Genomic DNA, 23,318 nt, shown 5'->3' with positions numbered 1-23,318 from the left:
GTACGTTGCTGGAAGCACTGCCATCATGCCACCTCTGCTGCCTCGGATTGTTGTAGGGTAACCTGCAATAAGCAAAGAGCCGCCTAAATCTCAAGCGTAGCTTATCTGTTGGTTGCCCGTTCTTTCAAGTTTCCGGGTGCAGCGATTTGAGTGTTTATCGTCCTTCTGATATTTGTTGGCGCTGTTCATGCTAGGCGCGACAGCCGCCCACCTGCGTTTTTCCGAGAAAAGACTTGGTTTTCGTGTTGTGGTGCGAAGACAGTGCTACTAACGGATTGACGACGCTGGATTAACACCACTAAACAACGTAAATCGGTAAGTAGTTTTTGGTATTTATTTTCCTAGTCGTTTTTCGCTCTAGTAGACTAAAATGAACCAGATGAGGGCGGTCAGGCCGCTGGTTTTTACTATTGCCCTACCACGAGGAGTCATACTGATGACATCGCGGAGGCATTTGTAACCAAGAGAAGGTATGAGGACTATGAAAGAGTGTCTCACTAGGGCTTCGGCCGCTATGAAATTAAAACAAACAGTGAAAAGATCGTCCAGGACTCGGCAAAAGATCCTACCATAGTGGTTAGAGGGACAGAATATAGCCTGAACTATTTAGGATACCGAACAGCTTTTACAGTTTTACTACCCTGTAGATGAACAGAGTAGCTTCTTGGAAAGTGCGTTGGCACAGTATAGAAAAGTTGTAAAAGTAGAAAAGGCCATGTATAAAAAGCACAAGCAATGGGGATTGGCATCTGTCAAGTTTACATGGAAATGGAAAAAAGCGTCCCAAATTACCTAAAGGTCAACATCGGGAACCGCAGCTTTGTCGTCCAGTGCGAGTACCAGGGAGTCACTCGGGTGTGCCGGAAGTGTGGACGGCAGGGTCATCTAAATAGTAATTGTAACACACCAAAATGTACACGTTGTGGAATATTCGGTCACGCGTCGTGCACTGACCCCTGCCCGCAATGTCGAGGCGATCACCCGGTAGCCGAGTGTCGGCAGAAGACCTTTGCAGCGCCCTTGGGCTACACGAAGGTACTGGTGCCCGCACTCGACGTCATTCCAGACACTACAGATCTCGAGGATGAAGTCGCGGTACCACCTGAAACCGGAACCAAAAACGTAAATGAAATCGACAACAATGAACAACACAAAGATGTGCCAATCAATGGCGCAAGTAATGAACAGACAAATGAAAAACCCGTTATTATTCAATATCATTATGGCTTCTCTTCCTGCGCAGCTTCATAATCACACTCACATTACAATATATGCTGACGACGTATGTATCTGGACTTCCGCCGTTCGGCGTGATACGATCCAACGCCGACTACAAGGTTCATTAGACATCATTTCAAGATACCTTTTGCACCGCGGCTTGGTTGTCTCGCCTAGCAAGACAGTAGCCATGGCATTCTCACGAAGATCATTTCATAAGTACCCGCTTTTCATTGATGGCTCACCCCTGACCTTTGTCACGACCTGCCGATACCTGGGGATTACAATTGACCGTGGCCTGACGTGGTCCCAGCATGTGAAGCTGCTTGCTACCAAGGCAAACGGTTTGGTAAATGTACTCAGGCGTATTGCTGGTGCATCCTGGGGCCCGTCATGTTCTGACCTCTATCGTGTCCATCAGGCCCTGGTGTTGGGGACATTGCGGTACAGCTTACCCATCCTGCATGGTCTAAGTCGAACCCAAGAACAGGAACTGCTCAACATCCAGGCCCGTAGTCTCCGTGTCTGTTTGGGAGTCCCCAGGACAACGGAGACGTATTCTGTCTTGGCAGAGGCGCGAGAGCAGCCGGTTCACATACTGCGGGATGGTGATACCCTCCGCGCTTATACACGCTACATTACACGGCACCCGCTCCACTCTCTTTGTCGCATTGATGAGGACTGCCCGGCGTCTGCTTTCGGCAGTGCCATTGCCCGCCTGAAAGGGAGCATTCCATCTCCCGCGTCTACACCATCCTATGCACCGGCGATGTGGACTCTTGAAAGACCCTGTATTCACTCTAACATCCCTGGACTCCAACGCAAGAAAGACGTCCCCACAGTCGTGGCCCACCAGCTCACACTGGAGCACCTCGCCTCAACACATCGACTAAGTCGCCATATATACACAGATGGCTCGGTAACCGAAGGTAGTTCGAGCGCGGCTTTCTACATTCCGGATGAAGACCTGGGCCACGGTTTCAAACTCCCCTATACAGTGTCCTCGACAGAAGCCGAACTGTTTGGTATCCTGGCAGCACTGGAGCATATTACAGAATCCGGGCACGGAACGTGGGTCATTCTTACAGACAGCAAGGCATCACTAGATATGTTGTCGTCATCTCGCCCCAGCATAATAAGCGATTTGCATACCATGACGCTTCAAAAATTCAATGAACTCTTCGCCACTGGTTACAACATCACGTTTCAATGGGTCCCTGGCCACGTAGGCGTGTATGGAAATACCCGAGCAGACGCAGTAGCGAGACGCGCTGGGTCTGATGACACTTCGGCCCTGGCACCTCTGCCGCTTACAGCCTCAACATGCCGTCTATACATACGCCGTCGGTGTGCCACATGTGCTCAGCAGTTCCGTGCCGAAACAACGACTTACAACTCATTCCTACGGTCTATCGACCCATTGATGGAGTTCGTCATCACTTGCCACCGCAGCCGTAAAGAAGAATCCCTTCTCCACCGCCTACGTCTCAATGTTGCCCGTACACCCTCACTTCTCTTCAAGATGGGTCGGCTAAATTCACCAAACTGTAATGTCTGTGGAGTGGAAGCGGACATCCCACACCAACTCCTGTATTGCCAGCAGCACCTTCAACATAGGGACACCCTCCGTTGCCGTCTGCTCCAGATTGGTTGTAACGACTTTTCGTTGGCCGCTCTTCTTGGCCCCGTCTTGCACCCCAACCAGTGGGCTGTCACTGCCGCTCTCCTCGGTTTTCTCCGAGTCTCAGGACTCGTGAACTGCCTGTAACATTGTGCTAGTGTTTATTCTCTTCTTTCTTTTTGTTTCTCTTTTCTTTCTTTCTGTTTCCCTTTTCTTTCTTTCTGTTTCTCTTTTCTTTCTTTCTGTTCCTCTTTTCTTTCTTTGTGTTTCTCTTCTCTTTCTTTGTGTTTCTCTTTTCTTTCTTTGTGTTTCTCTTTTCTTTCTTTGTGTTTCTCCTTTCTTTCCTTTCGTTTCTCTTTTCTTTTCCTTTCCTTTCTTTTTGTTTCTTGTTTTCTTTCCCTTTCCTTTCTTTGTTGCTTTTTGTTTTTCTTTCTTTCCTCTGTTTCGATCCCCCTTTTTCTTTTTCCTTCCTTTTCTTTTTCGTTTGCCCCTTCCCCCTTTCTTTTTCGGAATAGCAAGCCGGCTCTTTGCCTGGCTAACCTTTCCTTTCTTTTTTTCTTAATAAACATATCCCCCCCGTTAGTGACGAACTACATCTAGACGAAAATTCATGGCCCCTACTTAGACCACGAGATAATGACGAGGTGTCGGCAAACCCGTCAACAACGATGAACAGGAAAAAGAGAAAAAACACTTGTTATCCTACTTGATATACAAGAGGGGCAACTGCCAGTGAAGGAACCTCGAAGTTCACCGCCTATCACCGAACAACCGCTTGATTTACAGAAGGTGCAGTTTACTTTTGAGGGGGCACCTTTGGGTACCGCAGGCGGTGAAGCATATGCAAGCAATGCCCCAACTACAAGGGTAGAGCGCGACGTTGAGCCTATTAGAGGTATAACCAGTGAAGAAAGCGAGACTGTCCCGGTTGAATATGCAATCAGCCAGGGGACACCGAAACTAAAAAAGAAAAGAGTACGTAGAAAAAAACAAAAAGGAACAAAGCAAAAGCCATCAATAGCAGCGACGACCGCCTTCATTGAAAATTACGAGCACATGCCCCAACTTTCAAGCGAAACAGAATCAGAGAGTGATGATAAGTCGCCGGCGGCTAAACAATTCAAGGAAAAGACAGATAACATCGAGGAAGGAAGCTCAGAACAATCTAGCGATAAGGCTGAGATTCGAACGCGAACTCAAACAGGGCTGGATCGACGGAATTAAACACAAGTGATTCAAACGATGATAGCTACCAAAGCCTGGCATGGGACACATCAGCTGATACGCTTGTTGCAGATGATGATGGTGAATACTTACAAGACACCTTATTGCAAAAAAAAAAAACTTCTTTCCCTTAACATGTTAATCACTCTTATAAGTAGAATTTCTTTACTCTCTTTCATGATGGTGAACGACGGCTGTATAAAAATAGCCACGTGGAATGTTAGGGGTTCTCGCCAAAAAGAAGAAAGGTGGTCAAATCCAAGAAAATTATATCAGACTGCCCCCGTGAATTAATTGTTGCCGCAAGATTGTGAACTGTTTCTAATAACTGGGTTGTAGTAGAAACACCTTGGCGGAAACCATGTTGTGCTGGTGTGAAAAAATTGTTTTCTTCAAGAGATGTCACCAGGTGTTTATGGATACAGTGTTCTAAAATTTTACCACACGTAGTTAACAGTGACACCGGACGATAATTAGATGCTTTGAGCATATCTCCAGACTTTGGGACAGGCACAATTTTTGCTTGCTTCCACTGTCTCGGAACCTTCGCTGTCTCAATTGACTTCCTAAAAATGATGTCAAGATAGAAACTACACCACTCTGCGTAGCGCAAGAGAAATTGATTTGGGATGCCATCTAGTCCACACGCCTTTTTGCCATTTATGCTAAGCAAGGAGTTGAAAATCCCTTCTCGTGATAAAACAATGTCAGGAACGTAACAAAGGTCAGGTGCCGGAAAAGTTGGCCGACCACCGTCATCACGTGTGAATACGGAGCAAAAATACTCATTCATATGGTTGCACATTTCGACTTTATCAGTGACAATACAATCATTTATCAACAACTTACTGATGGTGTTGTGCGTAGGAGAGAGGAACCTCCAAATTTTTTTTGAATCAGACTCAAGGAATTATCCAAATTGTTTTTCTCTCGAACCAGCTTCTCTGCACAGCATCGAGTATCGATGTTTTTTCGATCACGAGCTTCTTCCTGCTCAGCTTTTTTTATTTCCAACGCCTGTGGCTGTGGCCTTCGATGCATGGCATCACGATGAGTTTTTTGCGCTCTGTTTAATACACATTGAATGTTTATTTATTTATTTATTTTTTGTGGGCACGTTGGAGCGCAATATCTGTGACAAAATTCCTTCTAACGAATGAACGCGCCTCACTCCATAGCATCATTTGTGGATTTTCTTTGCCATTCTCCTTGAGAGCCATTGAAATCAATTTTTATGTTGAACTGCAAAGCACGCACTGTAGGAAAAACGATCCTAAGCTTGTTCACAGGGGTATGCTTCACCTAACGCACGCATGCAACCAGGCGAAGGCAACTTTACTCGTGTGGGTGGATAGAGTGTGTTCTGAGATGTGTACACCGTACCCTGGACAGTTTTTTTATTATTTCTCATTAGCAACTGTGGTTATGAGGAGCGTGAACAGCAGGAGGCGGCGGCATGTTGATGTAGGCTGTTTTATTCGTGTTTTGTAATATTCAGCAATGAATGAGCCTTCTGAATGAGCCTTGGCTGTCTATCTACAAGTATGAACCAATAAGAGAAGTATGGACCTCAATGTACAAAAATGTGCGGTTATGACTGTGTCAAGACAGAGTGATCCTTTACGGTACACGTATGAAATCGACGGCAGGGCTGTCAATTTTGTTAATAGCTACACCTATTTAGGGATTAACATCACGAATGATTTGACCTGGAATTCCCATATCGAAAAAAAATTATCGAAAGGAATCTCATAGGTTGTGGTTCTTGAAACGAAATTTAAAGCACGCTACCCCTGATACAAAGCTAGCCGCTTACAAAACTTGTGTACGACCGATATTAGAGTATGCTTCTCCCGTATGGGACCCTTTTACTACCACTGATATTAACAAAATACAGAAACCGACACTGAAGATTTTTGTTTAGGTTTAATTTGTACAAGCTTTCGCGTGGAGGTCCACGCTTCCTCATGTACCTGAGGAAGCGTGGACCTCCACGCGAAAGCTTGTACAAATTAAACTTAAACAAAAATCTTCAGTGTCTGTTTCTGTATTTTGTTTATGTGATCTACAGGACTTGACTCCCCTCTTCGTATACGCTTCTTTTCTTCCCTTACCACTAATATTGATAAACTCGAAGCCATCCAAAAGAGAGCCTTACGATTCATTTGCAATCAATATAGCCCTAGCTCATCCATTACTTGTATGTACGAATTAGCTGGACTCGACTCATTGGTTAGAAGACGAAAGATTAATAGATTAAATTTTTTTTATGAGCTTGTCCAAGGGAAATACAAGATTAATATTGACCATTACGTTGGAAGGGCTTCACATTGTCGAACTCGATCACACCGTTTGCAGTTCAGAACAGAAATTCCTAGGACAGACTCCTTTAAATACAGTTTCTTTTCACGAACCACAACTGACTGGAACTGTCTTCCTGAAGACGCAGTACATGCAACATCCGTGGATGCATTTTTAGCTGTCGTTGGTGATCAGCTGTAATTACTTTCCACAAAAGATTCTTGTTTTGAGTGTATCTTCTTCTTGGTGGTGGTTATTGGTGTGTTTTTTTTTTTGTACTGAAGTGCTCGTTTTAGTTGCTGTAAGCTTTACAATGTATGTTCCCACCCCTGCTTTGGCTGCTAACAAGCAGCTGGCTGTATTTATAAATAATAATAAATAGTAATAATAATAAGCAGTTGGATAGAAATGAGTCACCAATGCAATGGACCTTTTTTCACACTCGCGTTGCGGCTTTCCATGGAAACACGATCGCCAGCCTCAGCCTTCTTTTGCAGGAGCATGTCTTCCTCTCCGTGTATCTTTGCGACTGACTTGGTGCACCGTTGAAAACCCGAAAGTTTGAAGCCTCAGTTTCGGGACTTTTTTTTGGCGGTTCCATTTGCAATATCGAGCGGGTTTCTTGGTGGATCTGACGAAGTTTGCTACTGGGCTCTCGAATTCTGCAAAAAATAAATAAATAAAAGAAACCTTAGGTTGACTTCGGAAATTTTAGAGTTCAATTAAACTAATTCAATTTCTTTTAATGAAAATCAAATAAATATTTTTGCAAAGTGTCAAATTTAGTTGCCACACAAATGCCGTTTACCTAGTGTTTTCCGTCGTTCCCGTTTTTTTATAAAGTCAGAATGACACGTTTTGTATATGAGTATATATTCATACATATATACATACAAAACGTGTCATTCCGACTTGATGACAAGTTATGTCAAAGTCTACAACTCTACAAGCAACACAAAATTCCCAAAGAACTTGCTATCAACCTTAAACCCACGTTCCTCCTCAAAAATGAGCACCAAGATCAGTGGAACGAGATTCTCAACAATACCTCTACCGCGTCAACCGATGTGTTATTATCCCATTGTGATGACGCTATCTGCCAATTTTCTCACGAAGCTAAAATTATTATTCGCGATAAAACCGCTCTTGGTGACAACAATAACTCAGATTCAGCACGCTTTGCTAAGAACAGGGAAGAAGCCGTGCACTGCAGTAAACGTAAAAAGCTCGCCGGGGACGAAGTAAGCCAGGTTGCACATACTGGGCTTAAAGCAACATTTCAGGATGGTCACCCGATAAGTATTGTTCAAATTACTAGTACGTCATCACAGGCCCAGCACACTATTATTAATCAAAATCAAGACGCCGCCTCCACTGATCCCGGCAATCTCGAATGCCCTAAGTCTCATAATGTCGTTAACTTGTCAACCCATAGTCCCACTGATTCCGAAATGTATTTACTCAGCCATGGCCTCTCATATTGTCCCAGCAACAATAAGTTAATGAATATCAACTTCACATAGATTTAGATAACTTCGCCCGCCGCTTACGCCTCAAGTAATACTTCCATGACAAGTCCAAGTCAGGCTACAACCCTTTCAAACAGCCGTCCAGTTTGACATCAGACGGCAAAACCTTGATAAAGCCCTGGATATGTATGTACGCGCAGTCCAAAATGATATTATTAACGCGTACAGCCATTCATCCAATCGTAAATCAAAGTCAAATTTATCGCCAGCTGAACACAGTAGACTTTACGACCTTCAAAAACGTGATGATCTGGTTATTAAAAAAAAACAGATAAAGGTCGTGCAATTGTAGTAATGAACAAAACGGATTGTATTAACGAGGGTATTCGGCAGTTATCTTGCACATCAATTTTACAAAGTCCTTGAAGCTGACCCTACGGTAGAGATCACTGCGAATATTATCCGTAACCTGAAAGATCTGAAAACCAGCAAAATGATAGACTCCACCCTGTACGAATACTTACTCGCTAGAGATTCCGTGCCAGGCAGATTTTACATGCTCCCCAAGATTCATTAACCTGGGAACCCAGGCCGCCCCATAGTTTCGAGTCACGGTACAGCTACCGAAAATATTTCCAGCTTTGTAGATTATCTTCTCAAAGATATACCCCCCCCCCCCCCAAAAAAAAAAAAAAAAAATCCATCCTACACGAAAGATACAAATCACTTCCTGGAAGTATTAAGTCAATGTCAACCTCCTCCTTCAAGTTTGCTGGTCACGCTAGACGTTTCTTCCCTCTATACCAACATCCCCCACGAAGATGGCATTGCTGCAGTTTTTAAAATATTCGGACAACTCATACGATCCTTCTGTTCTATTCACGTTCCTTAACCGTATTCTGAAAAATAACTTCGAATTTGATGGTAAACATTACTTGCAAGTCAGAGGCACGGCTATGGGCACTAAGAAGGCACGAAATTTTGCAAACATTTTTATGGGTGATCTGGAAGAGGCATTTCTGTTCCAACGCGAGAAAAAGCCGACGTTCTGCAAGCGTTTTCTAGACGATATCTTTATAGCTTGGCATATTCGGAGGACGACCTAAATATATTCATTAGCGATTTTAGCCATCCGGCACATCCAGCTATCAAATTCACCCATTCTTACTCAGCTCTAACTGCTTACTTCCTGGATGTCCAGGTGAAGTTAACGGACGGGGTCCTAACTACGGAGCTGTTCCGTAAATCTGCGGACTACCAGCACTACCTAGCTTACAATAGTTGCCACCCGCTGCACACTAAACTTGCTGTCCCCTACAGCTAGGCACTTCGTTATAGACGCATCTGCTCCAGCGACAGTGATCTGGACAGATATGTGAACCAACTTAAGCAAACATTCATCAGTCGCCAACAATGTTTCAAACATCAACGGTATACTTGACCGCCACCACAGTATTCTTCGTCAGTCAGAGCGCATGGGACAGATCTTCCAGGAGCCCCCAAGTGTGACCTACAGGCGCACGCAAAACCTCCATGATAATCTAGTCAGCTCCAAAGTAAACCGACCAACAAGTCCGACAGCAGACTGCCATCCGTGCAATGGCCGCATATGTCAAATATGCAAACTAATGCAAAGTGCCCACGTGCTTAAGAGCACAAAGTCTAGTTTCTTCATCAAAATTCATGGTGACTTGGACTCTAATTCATTCAACGTCATTTATGCCATTCAGTGCAACGCGTGTCAGGCACAATACTTAGGTCAAATCAAAACATCTTTTCGCATCAGGTTCAACAACCACTGGTCGGATGTTAACAAAAAGCTAAAACTTCCTGTTTCTCGTCATTTCAAACAACCTGGTCATTCAATAAATGATGTCGCCCTTTTTATTCTTCAATGAAACTTTAGCTCCGATAGGGACAGGGAACAACGCGAGTCTTACCTCATTTACAAATTCTAATCAATCATTAACGAAGATCCCGGTGTACTTTCAACAGTAAGGAATCTGGTCGCCTAGACGGGATATAATTTCCTTTTTTTCCTTTTATTTTTCCTCTTTTTTTTTCAGCTAAGGCCTCAGTACGGTTCACCCTTAGTTGGTGCCCAAAGAAGAATGGCATCACCACCCGGACTTGACCCTGCGGAATGTTCCAGAATATGACTCACGGACAACTTCCACGTGGCATACTTGCACCCATTGTGACGTCACTTACCGAACCGATTTAAGCAATGTACAACCCTTGTACCTCTTTTGTCCTGACGAAGACAGCGCCGCTGCCGAAACATCCATGTTATTTTAAACGTTTCATAACACATTATAATCTATGTGTTAAATTATCTATTAAATAAATAAGTTTTGTTAACTTTCCTGTAACCTGTTGTGCACGTCTTATTATTTTACTTTTATTCAACTTCGCGGCCGTGTGATATATTAACCGCTTTAACATACAAACATATATATATATATATGTGTGTTATGCCAGTGTGTTATACTAGGGAAAAAATAGCTGGAGCTCTTTGGCTACACGTATAGCATATGTTTGTAAGTCAAACTCCGGCTATTGTTTTCCCTGTAGGAAAAACATAGCCGGAGCTAGTATACGGAGCTATCAATTTTCCGTAGTATACTTCACTGTCTTCACTGTGGTAAGAGGGGGTAAGAGAGAGAGACAGCAGCGCTGTCTTGAAGACTGCGCTGCTGTCGAAACGTCGAGTACCCCCTCTTAGTTTTTAATAATAAAGTTCCCCTTTTATACCTTGTCCTGTAGAAGCACTGTCTCCACTTCGGATCCTTATTGAATACCTTCATTTTTCGTGGTCAACCGCATTCCTTCATTTAAACATTATATATATATATATACTCATGGAACGATGCCACAGCACCAGAGGACACGTGTTTCGCCGTTTCTGCGGCTCGTCAGCTTTGGGTAGCTGCGCATCGTTCGCAATTGGTAAACCAGGGGTCGCTAAGCGAGCGATATACACCTGGGAGTGTGACTGAGCATTCCTCAATGCCAGTGTGCAAGCCAGTGAATTATATATTATACATTATATATATAATTATAATTATATATACATATATATTAGGGGTGTGCGAATCCGAATATTTGAACTCGAATCGAATATCGAATCGAATGGAGGAAAAAATTCTGAATACCAAATCGAATATCGAATATTCGTGCAAAATTTACAATATGCTACTTTCGCACTAAAAGTTTCCATTTTGTAGCCCATGGCTTTAGTGTAATTTTTCTGGCATTAACTGTCACAAGAGAGACGTGCAATTCTTCTGCTAAACGATGAAAAATGAAAGTCACTGAAAAGGTTAGCTAGCCGTAGGACTCGAACCCACATCTTCAGGATTACCGGTCCAGGGCTCCACCAATTGAGCTAAGCTAACACGCCTCTCCAGCGACTTTCGGGGTGCGTCATCTGAAGGGACGACAAACCAGCCAATCACTCTCACTCACCCTCCTTTCACTCTTACATTTTTTGCTCACTCATACACACATTCATACGACGGAAATCGACGCAAGCGGCATCTGTTGAACAAGAGAGAAACTGATGTTCTGAGGCTGGAACAACATAGAAGGGACAGATACAAACAAGGCTCCAGGGCTCTACCGATTGAGCTAAGCTAACACACCTTCTCAGCGATTTCCAAGGTGCATCATCTGAAGGGACAAACCAGCCACACAGTAAACTTTTTTACACTTTCTTGGTGTAAATGGCTTGTCCCATGGCGCACACCTTTTTGGTGTTGCCTTTACATTCAAATGATGGGTGTTTTCTAATACACTGTTCTGTTACAATGGACGTTTAAAAACAAAAACACCCTTAAACCGGGAGTATTCTATTGAAAACACCTTTCATCATGGAATTGTTTGCTGGCAAATATTCCCTCGCAAGTAGCTAGTGTAATAGAAGCTTCTGCGGCAGCATGCCGAGACCAATGGCCGAGACATACAGTTCGACGTTCTTGCTTCTATGGCAAGCACCACCCTGAACATGGCAGACTTCCAGCCGTGGTTCCATCGTAGAACTTAAACCGGAGCGCAATGCGTCGCAGGCACGCCTCGTTAGCTTGGTAACACTGTGTGACCAACTTGAGTGCCAAGGCTTGAAGAGACCTCGGGCACCCTCAGTAGCCTATATTGACGTGTGGGATGGATCATATACTGAAATACAATTTGTTGGGGCACGTTCGTTACATGTTGTGGGGCGGGAAACGTTTGTAGCGGTGACGGGAATGCGTTTTTGCAATTAACACCCACGCTTGCAACGAGTCAAAGTAATCAACTAAATACCTAACATCGTTCCCTGTCAAATACTGTGTTTTTAACTCAGGTTATCGTCTATAATGTAGAACAACTTCAGATTTAAGTGACCCTGTTTGTCTACAAGTGCTTTTTAGTAGTCTTTTACTGCCTGTCATTGAATTTGGATCTGTTGCATGGAATTCTAGTGGTCGTTCTAATGTGTCTCGTCTAGACTCGGTCTTGAGGAGGTATTTGATTATCGCCTACCGGAGGGGGGGGGGGGGTTCCCTTCTTATGTCACAACGTTTCCCACTGGACAAGCGAGAAACTGATGTTCTGAGGCTGGAACAACATAGAAGGGACAGATACAAACAAAGCCTCAATTGCCTAAGAAATCAACGATGAAAGATGAAAGTCACTGAAAAGGTTAGCCAGCTGTAGGGATCGAACCCACATCTTCTGGTTTACCGGTCCAGGGCTCTACCAATTGAGCTAAGCTAACATGCCTCTCCAGCGACTTTCGGGGTGCGTCATCTGAATCAGGGACGACAAACCAGCCACTCACTCTCACTCACCCTCCTTTCACTCTTACATTTTTTGCTCACTCATACACACATCCATAAGACGGAAATCGACGCAAGCGGCACCTGTTGAACAAGAGAGAAACTGATGTTCTGAGGCTGGAACAACATAGAAGGGACAGATACAAACAAAGCCTCAATTGCCTAAGAAATCAACGATGACAGATGAAAGTCACTGAAAAGGTTAGCCAGCTGTAGGGATCGAACCCACATCTTCTGGATTACCGGTCCACGGCTCTACCGATCATCGTTGATTCTTTGGTTCATTTCGTTCATTCTTTGGTTCGTTGGTTCATCGTTGATTTCTTAGGCAATTGAGGCGTTGTTTGTATCTGTCCCTTCTATGTTGTTCCAGCCTCAGAAGATCAGTTTCTCTCTTGTTCAACAGGTGCCGCTTGCGTCGATTTCCGTCGTATGAATGTGTGAATGAGTGAGCCAAAAATGTAAGAGTGAAAGGAGGGTGAGTGAGAGTGATTGGCTGGTTTGTCGTCCCTTCAGATGACGCACCCCGAAAGTCGCTGGAGAGGCGTGTTAGCTTAGCTCAATTGGTGGAGCCCTGGACCGGTAATCCAGAAGATGTGGGTTTGATACCTACAGCTGGCTAACCTTTTCAGTGATTTTCATCTTTCATCGTTGATTTCTTAGACAATTGAGGCTTTGTTTGTATCTGTCCCTTCTATGTTGTTCCAGCCTCAGAACATCAGTTTCTCTCTTGTTCAACAGGTGCCGCTTGCGTCGATTTCCGTCGTATGAATGTGTGTATGAGTGAGCAAAAAATGTAAGAGTGAGTGTATGAATGAGTGAATGTAAGAGAGGAGGGTGAGTGAGAGTGATTGGCTGGTTTGTCGTCCCTTCAGATGACGCACCCCGAAAGTCGCTGGAGAGGCGTGTTAGCTTAGCTCAATTGGTGGAGCCCTGGAACGGTAATCCAGAAGATGTGGGTTCGATCCCTACAGCTGGCTAACCTTCTCAGTGACTTTCATCTTTCATCGTTGTTTCCCTCTGGGTCTCTTTTGAGTGATCGCCGATCGAGCCGTGACATTATTTTTTTTATATAAATGCGTTCACAACCTTTTGGATGCTCGATCTATACTTGACCTTTGTGTTTTCATGTACCCGCGCGCACTGTCCGACACATGCACTTGTTTTATGTAGACAACATACGTGGGAGCCAGTCGCCCACCCGCCGCATTCAGTTATACTTCAACTCAATGACTTCTGAAATCGACTTATTTTATCCTTCTTTTAAACATGTCAGACGAGAGGTTCTCAGTACACAGTAAATTCAAAAACACCCTTTCTGGGTAAAAAAAAGGTGTTTTTAAGCAAATACACCTTTTTTAATTCCACAAAGATAACCAAAGGCCGCAAAAAGGGTGCTAAAAAAGGTGTATGAGAAAATACACTCTTTATAACACCAAGTGCTGTATCAAAAAGGGTGTTCTTATGCGTTTACACCTGTCTTTACACCCTTCAAGTAACACTGGTGTCGAAAAAGGTGTTTACGTTATATACACCCTTTCTATACACTGGTGTTGAAAACGGTGTTTTCATTCGTGAGAGAAAAATTACATTGGCTTGATAGCTCCGCTCACTAGGTAATCACATTATAGACGATAGCTTGAGTTGAAAACACAATATTTGACAGGGAGGGATGTCAGGAAGCTCGCTGATATCTTGACTCGTTACAGGCGTACGTGTTAATTGCAAAGACACATGTTCGTCACCGTTACAGATGAGTTTTATCGCACTAAGCTTAGCGAATATACTCCAACGAACTGCATTTCAGTATATGATCAATCTGGTACGCTAATTTAGGCTACCGAGAGTGCTCGGGCTCATTACAGGCATCGTCTGAAGATGGCAGCATCGTAACGCCGCTCATTTCACGAGCACGGACGGCGTTACGATGTTGCGATCTTCACCTCTTCCCTTACATATGTCCAACTGTTTTGTTTTCATTTTATTTGAATTGTTCTTTTTTTTTTTGCTCACTCACAGTGTTGCTAGGACGATGAGGGTTGCCAGTGACGCGCTGCGCTCCAGTTTAGGTTCTGTGTGGAACCACGGCTGGAACTGTGCCGTCGCTAGGGTGGTTGTTGCCATACAAGCAAAAACGTCGGACCGCATGGCTCGGCATGCTGCCGCGGGAGCTTACACCCTTTCGAAAGGGTGTAAGAGTGTTTAACACCCTCCTAAAAGGGTGTTTAAACAGGTGTTTTTTGCACAATACACCTTTTTGAAAGGGTGTTACAGTTGATGCGGTGTAAAAAAGGGTGCCAGCCATAGGACAAAAAGGTGTAAGCGGTTTATACCCAAAAGGGTGTTTTTGAATTTACTGTGTAACCTCAACTTGTAATTTAGGGTGCACTGCAATTCTAGGCTTTTGCTGTTTGCAGACACCATAATAAAGTATGTATGTATGTATGTATTACTTGCTGAGCGGAGCTGTGAAACTAGCATATTTTTTCTCTCACGAAATAAAACACCATTTTTAACACAATATTCCCAATTCAAATGGGGTGTAAAAAGGTGTATTAGACGGTAAACACCTGTTTCAACACCCCACTTTACACCCTTAATGATCGACATTGGATAAAACGTGGTGTATGTCGATATTACACCTTTAGTAATGCTCTTCTTGCACCCTTTGCGGAATAGAAAATGGTGTTTTTATAAGAATATACCTTTTTTGAGCAAATAAAGGTGTAAAATGATGTACTGTGCACTCTCTGTTACTCATCCTCCTTTTACTCTTACATTTTTGCTCACTCATACACACATTCATACGACGGGATCGACGCAGGTGGCAACTGATGAACATGAAAGAACTGATGTTCTGAGGCTGGAACAACATAGAAGGGACAAATACATACTGTATGTATTTGCCCCTTCTATGTTGTTCCAGCCTCAGAACATCAGTTCTTTCATCTTCTGCTAAAAGCCCCTACTCTTTAATTTTACATGAGACTGCTTCCTGCTTTTCAGGTGAGCCCACACTTACTGGAGTACTGGAGTGGTTACCTTCATTTCAAAATTTTATGTCAGGCAGTAGCATGTTATACGGATGGGGCTGTAATTATTTCAGACAACCACAGGCCATTTGTGAAACAAACGAATTGGGATCCTGCCTCAGCTTTGCCATGGACACTCTGTAGTTTTTTTGCACTCGCCCTAGGAAGTTGCACCACTGAAATTTTAGACGTAAAGGACATCTTTAGGACACCCTTCTTGTTCGTGGGCTGTACGGGCTGTAAGAGTACGTGTACGTACGAGTACTGTACGTGGGCTGTAGGAGTCCTAACTTTTTAAAGGAAACCTCACAGACATCAAATCAAAGTCCCTCGTTGGCACCGCTAAACTGCATGTGGGAGGGGCGCCACCCCTTCCACAGGCGATGTCTACAAAACTAACTTTGGATAACGTTATCCTAAACTAAACACCGTCCCGCCTGTGAGGGTCCTGCAGCAAGGGCAATTTCGTAAAGCAGGCTTCACCTCATGCAGGGAAGCATCAGGTGAAGCCCACTTTCGGGTTGTGTCGTTCATATTCGTGGAATAGTCGAATACTCGAAAAATCGAATATTGAATATTCGATTCGCGAATCGAATAGTTCGAGCGTTTGATATTCGATTCGAATTCGAGAACTCAAATATTCGCACACCCCTAATATATATATGTATGGATAACTGGGTACATATGGACGCGAAAAAAATAGACTACAAGTAATCAAGAGACTTGGGAAGCCATGTAAGCAGGGTGTCGAACCGCAAAAAATACGGGTACGGTTCGGGTTCGGGTTCGCGTTGTTTTGATTTCGTTCCGGTTCAGTTCCGGTTCGGCCACGCCAAAAACCGAACCGGTTCGCAAACCGGTTCGATGCCCCGAACCGGTTCGCGAACCGGTTCAACGCTTCCGTTTTATATGTTCCATAAAACTGCTTTTATCAGGAAATGCGTGGAAACAGCTTACTGCTGTTGTCTGCATTGACGTCTTTAGCGGTGAGGTAGCTCTTTAGCGAGAGAAATATGAAATGGATGAACACTTATTGCAAATAGAGTCCACGCTGATGAAGCGGTGTTGTCCCGCTACTTTCTGTTCCCAAAATCTGTTTTTCACACGCACAGTGCCAGCAAGATAAACTTAAAGGAAGCCTAATAAGATGGACAGTACTTGCCGGCACACTGCCTGCGCAGCGTGAATCGATCTGAAACCGTACTGAAGCATGTCGAAAATAAGCCTGCCAGCCTTACTCTGCCCGAGCTCACAGCAGTGTACTAGTTAATCCACCTCACAAAGGCAATGTATCACAACACAACTGCACTACGAATAAGCAGAACCACATTTACTTTTCAAACCACGACCAATCAAACAGGCACCGTTCTGCGTACGCTCCTTCTCTACTTCTCATGTTTCTGACTTGTTTAATTTTTACTGCTCACATGTAAAAGGAAATCTTGGGCGCTTATTTGATCACATATTCGTCGTGTAGAGCTACATAACTGGCCTACACCATTCCTGTTGCATTCGTCCGCGTGGCACCTCGTCTCTAAAGAGTAGACGCCACATCACCGCGTGCGTGGGGCGCCAGCCGCGGCGCTCACAAGGACAACTGCGCTTCAACATGTTAAAAGGATGCTGAAAGTATACTTACTATACGTCGTCGTCTGACTGCTCGGTGAAAATTTCTGAAATCCATGATATAGGCGCGTGATGATGATACCGATGTGTCTTCGTTCGATGTGTGCTGACTTCTATGTCCGAACCGTTTTGTTGCGAACCGGTTACCGCTATTATTTTTTAGGGTTCTGCTCCGGTTCGGGTTCAGCAGTGTTATGAAAATTTCGGTTCGGGTTCGGGTTCGGTTCCGGCAAAAATAACGGTTCGGGTACGGTTTTCGGTTCGGGTTCGGTTCGACACCCTGCATGTAAGGATTAAAAACAGTTGCTACTTTTATTACATTAATTATTAAGGGGGAAGTAGTTGAAATAGATTTACAGTTAGGGCAAACATTTCGGCAGTCAGCGCTGCCTTCAACAAGACTAAACTTGCAAATAGGTGACAAGGGCTTATAGACAAGGGAAAGGGGGGAATGAGAGGGGGGCAGTAAACGTGGTGCGGTGTTGGTGATGTCGTAGGAGCATTCTTGCTGGTCGTCCATTGAGCACTTGTAGGGGCGTTGGCTGTCTTCCAGGAGAGTTCTCCTTGGTCGTATCAAAGCCCTTGTCACCTATTTCCAAGTTTAGTACTGTTGAAGGCAGCGCTGATTGCCGAAATGTCGACCCCTAACGATAAATCTATTGCTGGTACCTCCCTCTTAATAATTAATGTAATAAAAGTAGCAACTGTTTTTAATCCTTATACGGCTTCCCAAGTCTCTTCCTTTCTTGTAGTCTATGTATATGTATATACAGAGAGATATACTTGTTACAGACTACAACAAGTAAGCTGTACAAGTACAACAGACTACAACTAACTGCAAGTAAGGAAGAGACTTGGGAAGCCGTATAAGGATTTAAAAAGTTGCTACTTTTATTACATTAATTATTAACGGGGAGGTACTAGAAGTAGATTTACAGTTAGGGATCGACATTTCGGCAGTCAGCGCTGCCTTCAACAGGACTGTTTCAGGGGTTTCAGGAGTCGATAAGAGGTTTCACGAGAAACTGCAGGATGCAAGTTACAGCGAGTACAATCACAAGTGCAAGCGTAACGATTCCTGCACCCCTGCTCTCTGAAGAAAAGAAACATTTGTTTGTGTATAGACGGGGAGAGATGCAGCGAACCGATAAGGTAGAGCCTCAGGACGAGAGCCACCGATATTTCGAACAGTGACAGTGAACAGTCTTTGTTCGAAATATCGGTGGCTCTCGCCCTCGGACACTTCCCTTCGTATTGCCTGTTTGTTTGGCTCATCTTGGCTACCTAGCAGAGAGCAGGCTACCTAGTCTAGAGCTACTTGTCCGATATCTGCTGTATCTTCGTCCTCTTTTTCTTGCCCCTGCCCCTACCTACCAGTTAATAGCATTGTTTCTCCGTCTTACAGGTGTTAACGGCTCCCATTGCGGTCCCGCATTCGCCACGCAGGAGGAGTCTCTAGGAAAGCGACAGAGGAAAGACTCATCGGTGTCGCTTCTGCAGTTACTCAAGTTACCACACGCCCAACGTTAAGAAGCACGAGAGGATTCACACCGGGGAGAGGCCCTACGTGTGCCAAGTGTGCTTCAGGGGATTTTCGGAACAGAGCAACTTGTACGGGCATTCAAGAAGCGTTCACGAGCGTCAGAGGAGCCGCACCTACTCGGAGTGAAAAATCGGGCTTGTTGCTGTTGTCCTTGCATGACGGACTGGCACTGGGAACGGGACAGAGAGAAGAGACGCACTTACTCAGTCTGCGGGAGTGCACTGGTACGGGAGGATCAACCACAGCACCACTCGCATGAGGTATGCAGCCGTTAGGGTTCGAGTCTCTGGATCAGGGTGTCTACCAACCTGGAAAACCTAGGAAACAGGGAATTGTCCGAGAATTTTGGTATCATCCGAAGAGTCCCTTCAAGAATTACTAACTGCAGAGTGAGCAAGTTAGTAAAACATTGCGTTGCGAAAAAAGAAAAGGGACAAGAAGGACATTTACGTTGAATATCATTTACACTGAAACGCATTAGAAGCTACAAATTTTGACCCTGCAAATGTGTACACTGTGTCCATAGTTGAGATGTGAATGATATGTTGTTACCAATGTATGTATTTGTCAAAGTTGCTTTGTGAAAAACGTGTGCACGCATTGGATGCATAAGAGTATGTAAGGCAGGTGTTTCCAATCTTTTGCTTACTATTCAGATGACCCTTAGCATCATAGTTGTGACAGTTCCCTGGATGTGAACTTTATCGTTGGCCTTTGGGTGCTGCTTTCACTGTTCGTTTGATGGGTGTTGATGTCATGATTAGAGATGCAAAATTTCCGGAAATTTTGAATAGCTCGAAAAAAAACCGGTTTCTTTCGGGTTTTTTTCCGAAAAATTGGAAGAAATGGTTTTTGATTGCATGTTAGCGCCGCGAAGCAACAGTTGGAAGAAATGGAAACAAATACGGTTACTGCTGAGTCGAAGCATTGCCGGCCAAACCACAGCATACAATGAGCTAGAAACTTTAGTAGTGTTCACCCTCTAGGCATAAATTCAGAGTAGAGCATCCAATGAGACTGCTGTCTACTCAGAGATAGGTAATTTGAGCAACCCGTCCACTCTGACACTCTGACATTATGTCGATGCGATGGCGATCGCTTGGAGCAGCCAGACGGAGCTCTAAGTTGGCGGTTGCTGGCTGATTAGGGGCACCCAAGGTACTGTTGGCTGTTGGAATGCATCGAAGGCACGAAAATTTAAATTTTTGAAGTTTGTCGCCTAAGAATTTTTGGCAATTTTTCCGGAGACGAGGAAAAAAAACGTTTTTTTTTCCCAAAATTTCCGTTTTTTCTCCCGGGGCTTCGCATCTCTAGCCATGGTGCAATGAGTTCTTGTTCCTCCAACTCGGCTGCTTCGAGAACCACACATACTATGTAAAGGCAGCAAAAAGTGTGAACTTGCAAAACAAGTGCACTGTTACTGCATCAAGATAGCTTGCTGAGTCGTGAAGGCAGGCTATTAGGGATGAAGACGAGGCTGTTTGCCCTGATCATGTACCACAACTTTTCCTGCGCCGCCCCCAACCTCTTAGCACGACCCAGGGTCTCCCACACTCACCACATACAAAAAAGCATGTACTGGAGAGTTAAAAAAAACATTAAAAGTCCAGCAATTGAACCCCTTTCCTCTATTTTTGAGACGGAATCCTGCACAAAATTCCCGGCCACACAGTGCTCCAAATGGCCTTAGTGTCTAGATGGCATGTGGTCCAAGACCTGAATATTTTCCTGCCTTCGTCGGTGTCTTTTGGTGTCGTCTTTGACGGCTGTTTGAGAAAAAAAAAGAGTTTTGAAAGCCCAACAGTTAAAAAATAGCGTTCAAAACAATAATGCGGGACTCTGAGTTGAATCGCTAAACTACAAAGTACGAAACTTTAAAGCTACGTTTACTCTACTTGATGATGAAGATAGGGCTGAGGGAGTTTCATCGCCAGGGGGGGAAGTGCGGCTGTTAAAGCGTTGTTTTTAAGTTCCAACTATGACACGTGGGTGTCCGATTTTTTTTCAACTCGCTCATGTGATGCGGCTTAGCAGGCCTGGGTTTATTTACTTCTTTCTTCTTGTACGTGTCTGTGTGTGTGTGTGTGTTGCAGGTAAGGAACAGGTATGCAGAGCAAACATTGCGCAATTATGTAACCACATGACTGTCGCCCTTGCCTCGTTGCCCCCCGCCCCCTTGCTTGTATTTGTCGACATACTTAGTCCGTCCCTCCTCCTGCAGGTGTGAGCCGCCACGCCCGCACGCCCCCTGCGCCTGCTGCCGAGGAGCCTCCAGGGAGGCACCGGTGCAGCTTCTGCGATTACTCCAGTCACTACAAGGCTCGCACCAGGGTCCATGAGAGAACACACACCGGGGAGAAGCCCTACGTGTGCCCAGTGTGCTCGAAAGGATTTTCGCAAAAGGTCTCCCTGGACAGACATCTGGTAGCGATCCACAAGGGCCAGAGGAACTTCACGTGTTCCGTCTGCGGGTGCGCGTTTTCCTCCAAGGACACCCTGGACAGACATTCCAATGCGGTGCACGAGGACCAGAGGAACGTCGCGTGCTCAGTCTGCGGGTGGGCGTTCCAACGGAAGGATCATTTACGGCGTCACCAGAGGGTGCACATTAAATGATGTGGAACGGATTGAGTCCGAGCGAGTGCACTGATGCCTCTCTCCTCTACATCGAGATGTCTTCTGGCGTTGACGCCATTGGAAGAACTTTTCTGATTAAGCTTCCCGTTCCTAGTACCCCTTTCGTATGGGCATGATCTGTCGCGTGGTCATTGATGAGTGCCCGTGTCACTTTTTCTGATTAGTATATTCAACAGTGGTTCGCGGAACACGTCAGCGCGATGTTCAAGAGATATTTGGCGGCGTCGTTTTTACATTACTGCTTGTCACGTGTGCTCACTCGAAGAGCTCATCCCCGCTTTGTGTGCGCAATGTTGTGTCAGCATCTCAAGTGTACCTCCGGGTACTTCCGGGTACACTAAACTTTTAGTGAACGGGACAGCAAAATACTGAATTAAAAATATTGCATTCAAATTGCATGTCATCTGCATCTAAATTAGGGTAAACAAATTGCCAGAGCTATACGCATAGCATGAGATGAAGCAAAAACTAACGAACGCAAGTACTACATAAACTAAACTTAGACACAAATACCAAAAATTAAAAAAACAAAAATATACAAAAAATAAAAAAAAAACTACATGCAAATGTATAGTTACTATAGCATATATTGTAGCACAAATAAGTGGGGAATAGCACAACTGCTATCCATTACATGAAACGTCGCTTGAGTGCGCGAGGGTGTGCGGTGACGGGAGCGGGGGGGTTAATATTTCTGTATAAGAGAGGTTGATATGCTGTGTATATCCTGACTCCTGCACATTCCAGGCACAATTTTTGTTTAGTATAGGCGCCCCCTTAATGGGTCGAAGTTGTGTGGCAGTGCTACAAGGAAGGTGCTACAGTTAGAATCTCTCTTCCCTCCCCAAGAAAAGCACCTGCCAAAAAAAGGCCCCGAAAAGCTCCTAGCAATTCCCCCCTCCCTGAGTCATACACTCATGAAATGAAATTGAAATTCAGCACTTGAAAAGCACTCATTGAAATTGAATTTAAATAACGGGTTTCACGAGAAACTGACGGCGCGCAAGATACAATGAATTCATCTTCGTTTTCAAGTTTGACGATTTTTTTAAAATTCGTTAGGGGAAGAATCAGGTGTTATTTACGCCGAGAATTCGGGGAGAAATCGGACGCTATGATCTCTGTTTGATATGTCGTCGGGGAATCTTCGAGTGAAATGAAATGCACATGAAGCAAGCCACTGCTGTGACGCTTAGAGGAGAAACAATAATCTTTATATTTCTGCTGGGAACTGGCGCAGTGAATGATTGCGGTATTCAAACGCTTGCGCGAGCTCCACAAAGGCTGGTGCTTTTTCTCCTGCAGGAGGGGGTCATAAAATGAGGACAAATAGGTTGTCACAAATAGCTCTCTTGGCTGATATTATGATTCACTTTTCTGACGGCTTACCGAGAACGACAAGTTGAAGGACCGCAAGGATTTCGGTGTAGATATCGGGTTCTACTTGAATTCTTGAAAATTTGTTCGGGTGCGAACTGTCGTGAACAATCTGGTTTAACACGAAAACGAAGAACCCTACGGATACATTGACAAGTGTGAACGTAACCATTTCTGCACTTGTGCTTTCTTCTGTCCGAAGAAAAGGAACATATTTGTTTGTTTGTGGTTCCTCTTGGCCAGCTACCCTTTGTCTGATGCTACGGTTACTTGTCTGATTTTTGCTGTAGCTCAGTACCTTCTTTTCTTCTTCTGACCCCTGGAAGAGGAAGGGAAATGTGGAGCAGAGATTGCGCAATATGAAGCCACATAGTTCGTCACTGTCACCCATGTCAGCGCCACCTAGACACCTAGACGCCTGCTTAATGTCTCCTCTCTCTCATTCGCTAC

At 44.5% G+C, this 23,318-nt stretch overlaps 1 long non-coding RNA gene across 1 annotated transcript; it reads left to right on the top strand.

Annotated features, from left to right (window-relative positions):
• The first annotated feature begins 250 nt into the window (after window positions 1-250).
• On the top strand, window positions 251-21,889 carry LOC135372220 (uncharacterized). The gene is made up of 3 exons (XR_010415888.1): window positions 251-315; window positions 18,717-19,114; window positions 21,076-21,889. It is a non-coding gene; the product is annotated as an uncharacterized LOC135372220 (long non-coding RNA).
• The last annotated feature ends 1,429 nt before the right edge of the window (window positions 21,890-23,318 follow it).

Source organism: Ornithodoros turicata, chromosome 1 (genome assembly GCF_037126465.1).
Source record: "Ornithodoros turicata isolate Travis chromosome 1, ASM3712646v1, whole genome shotgun sequence".
NCBI lineage: Eukaryota > Metazoa > Arthropoda > Arachnida > Ixodida > Argasidae > Ornithodoros > Ornithodoros turicata.
This window is presented reverse-complemented; position numbering and strand designations above follow the sequence as displayed.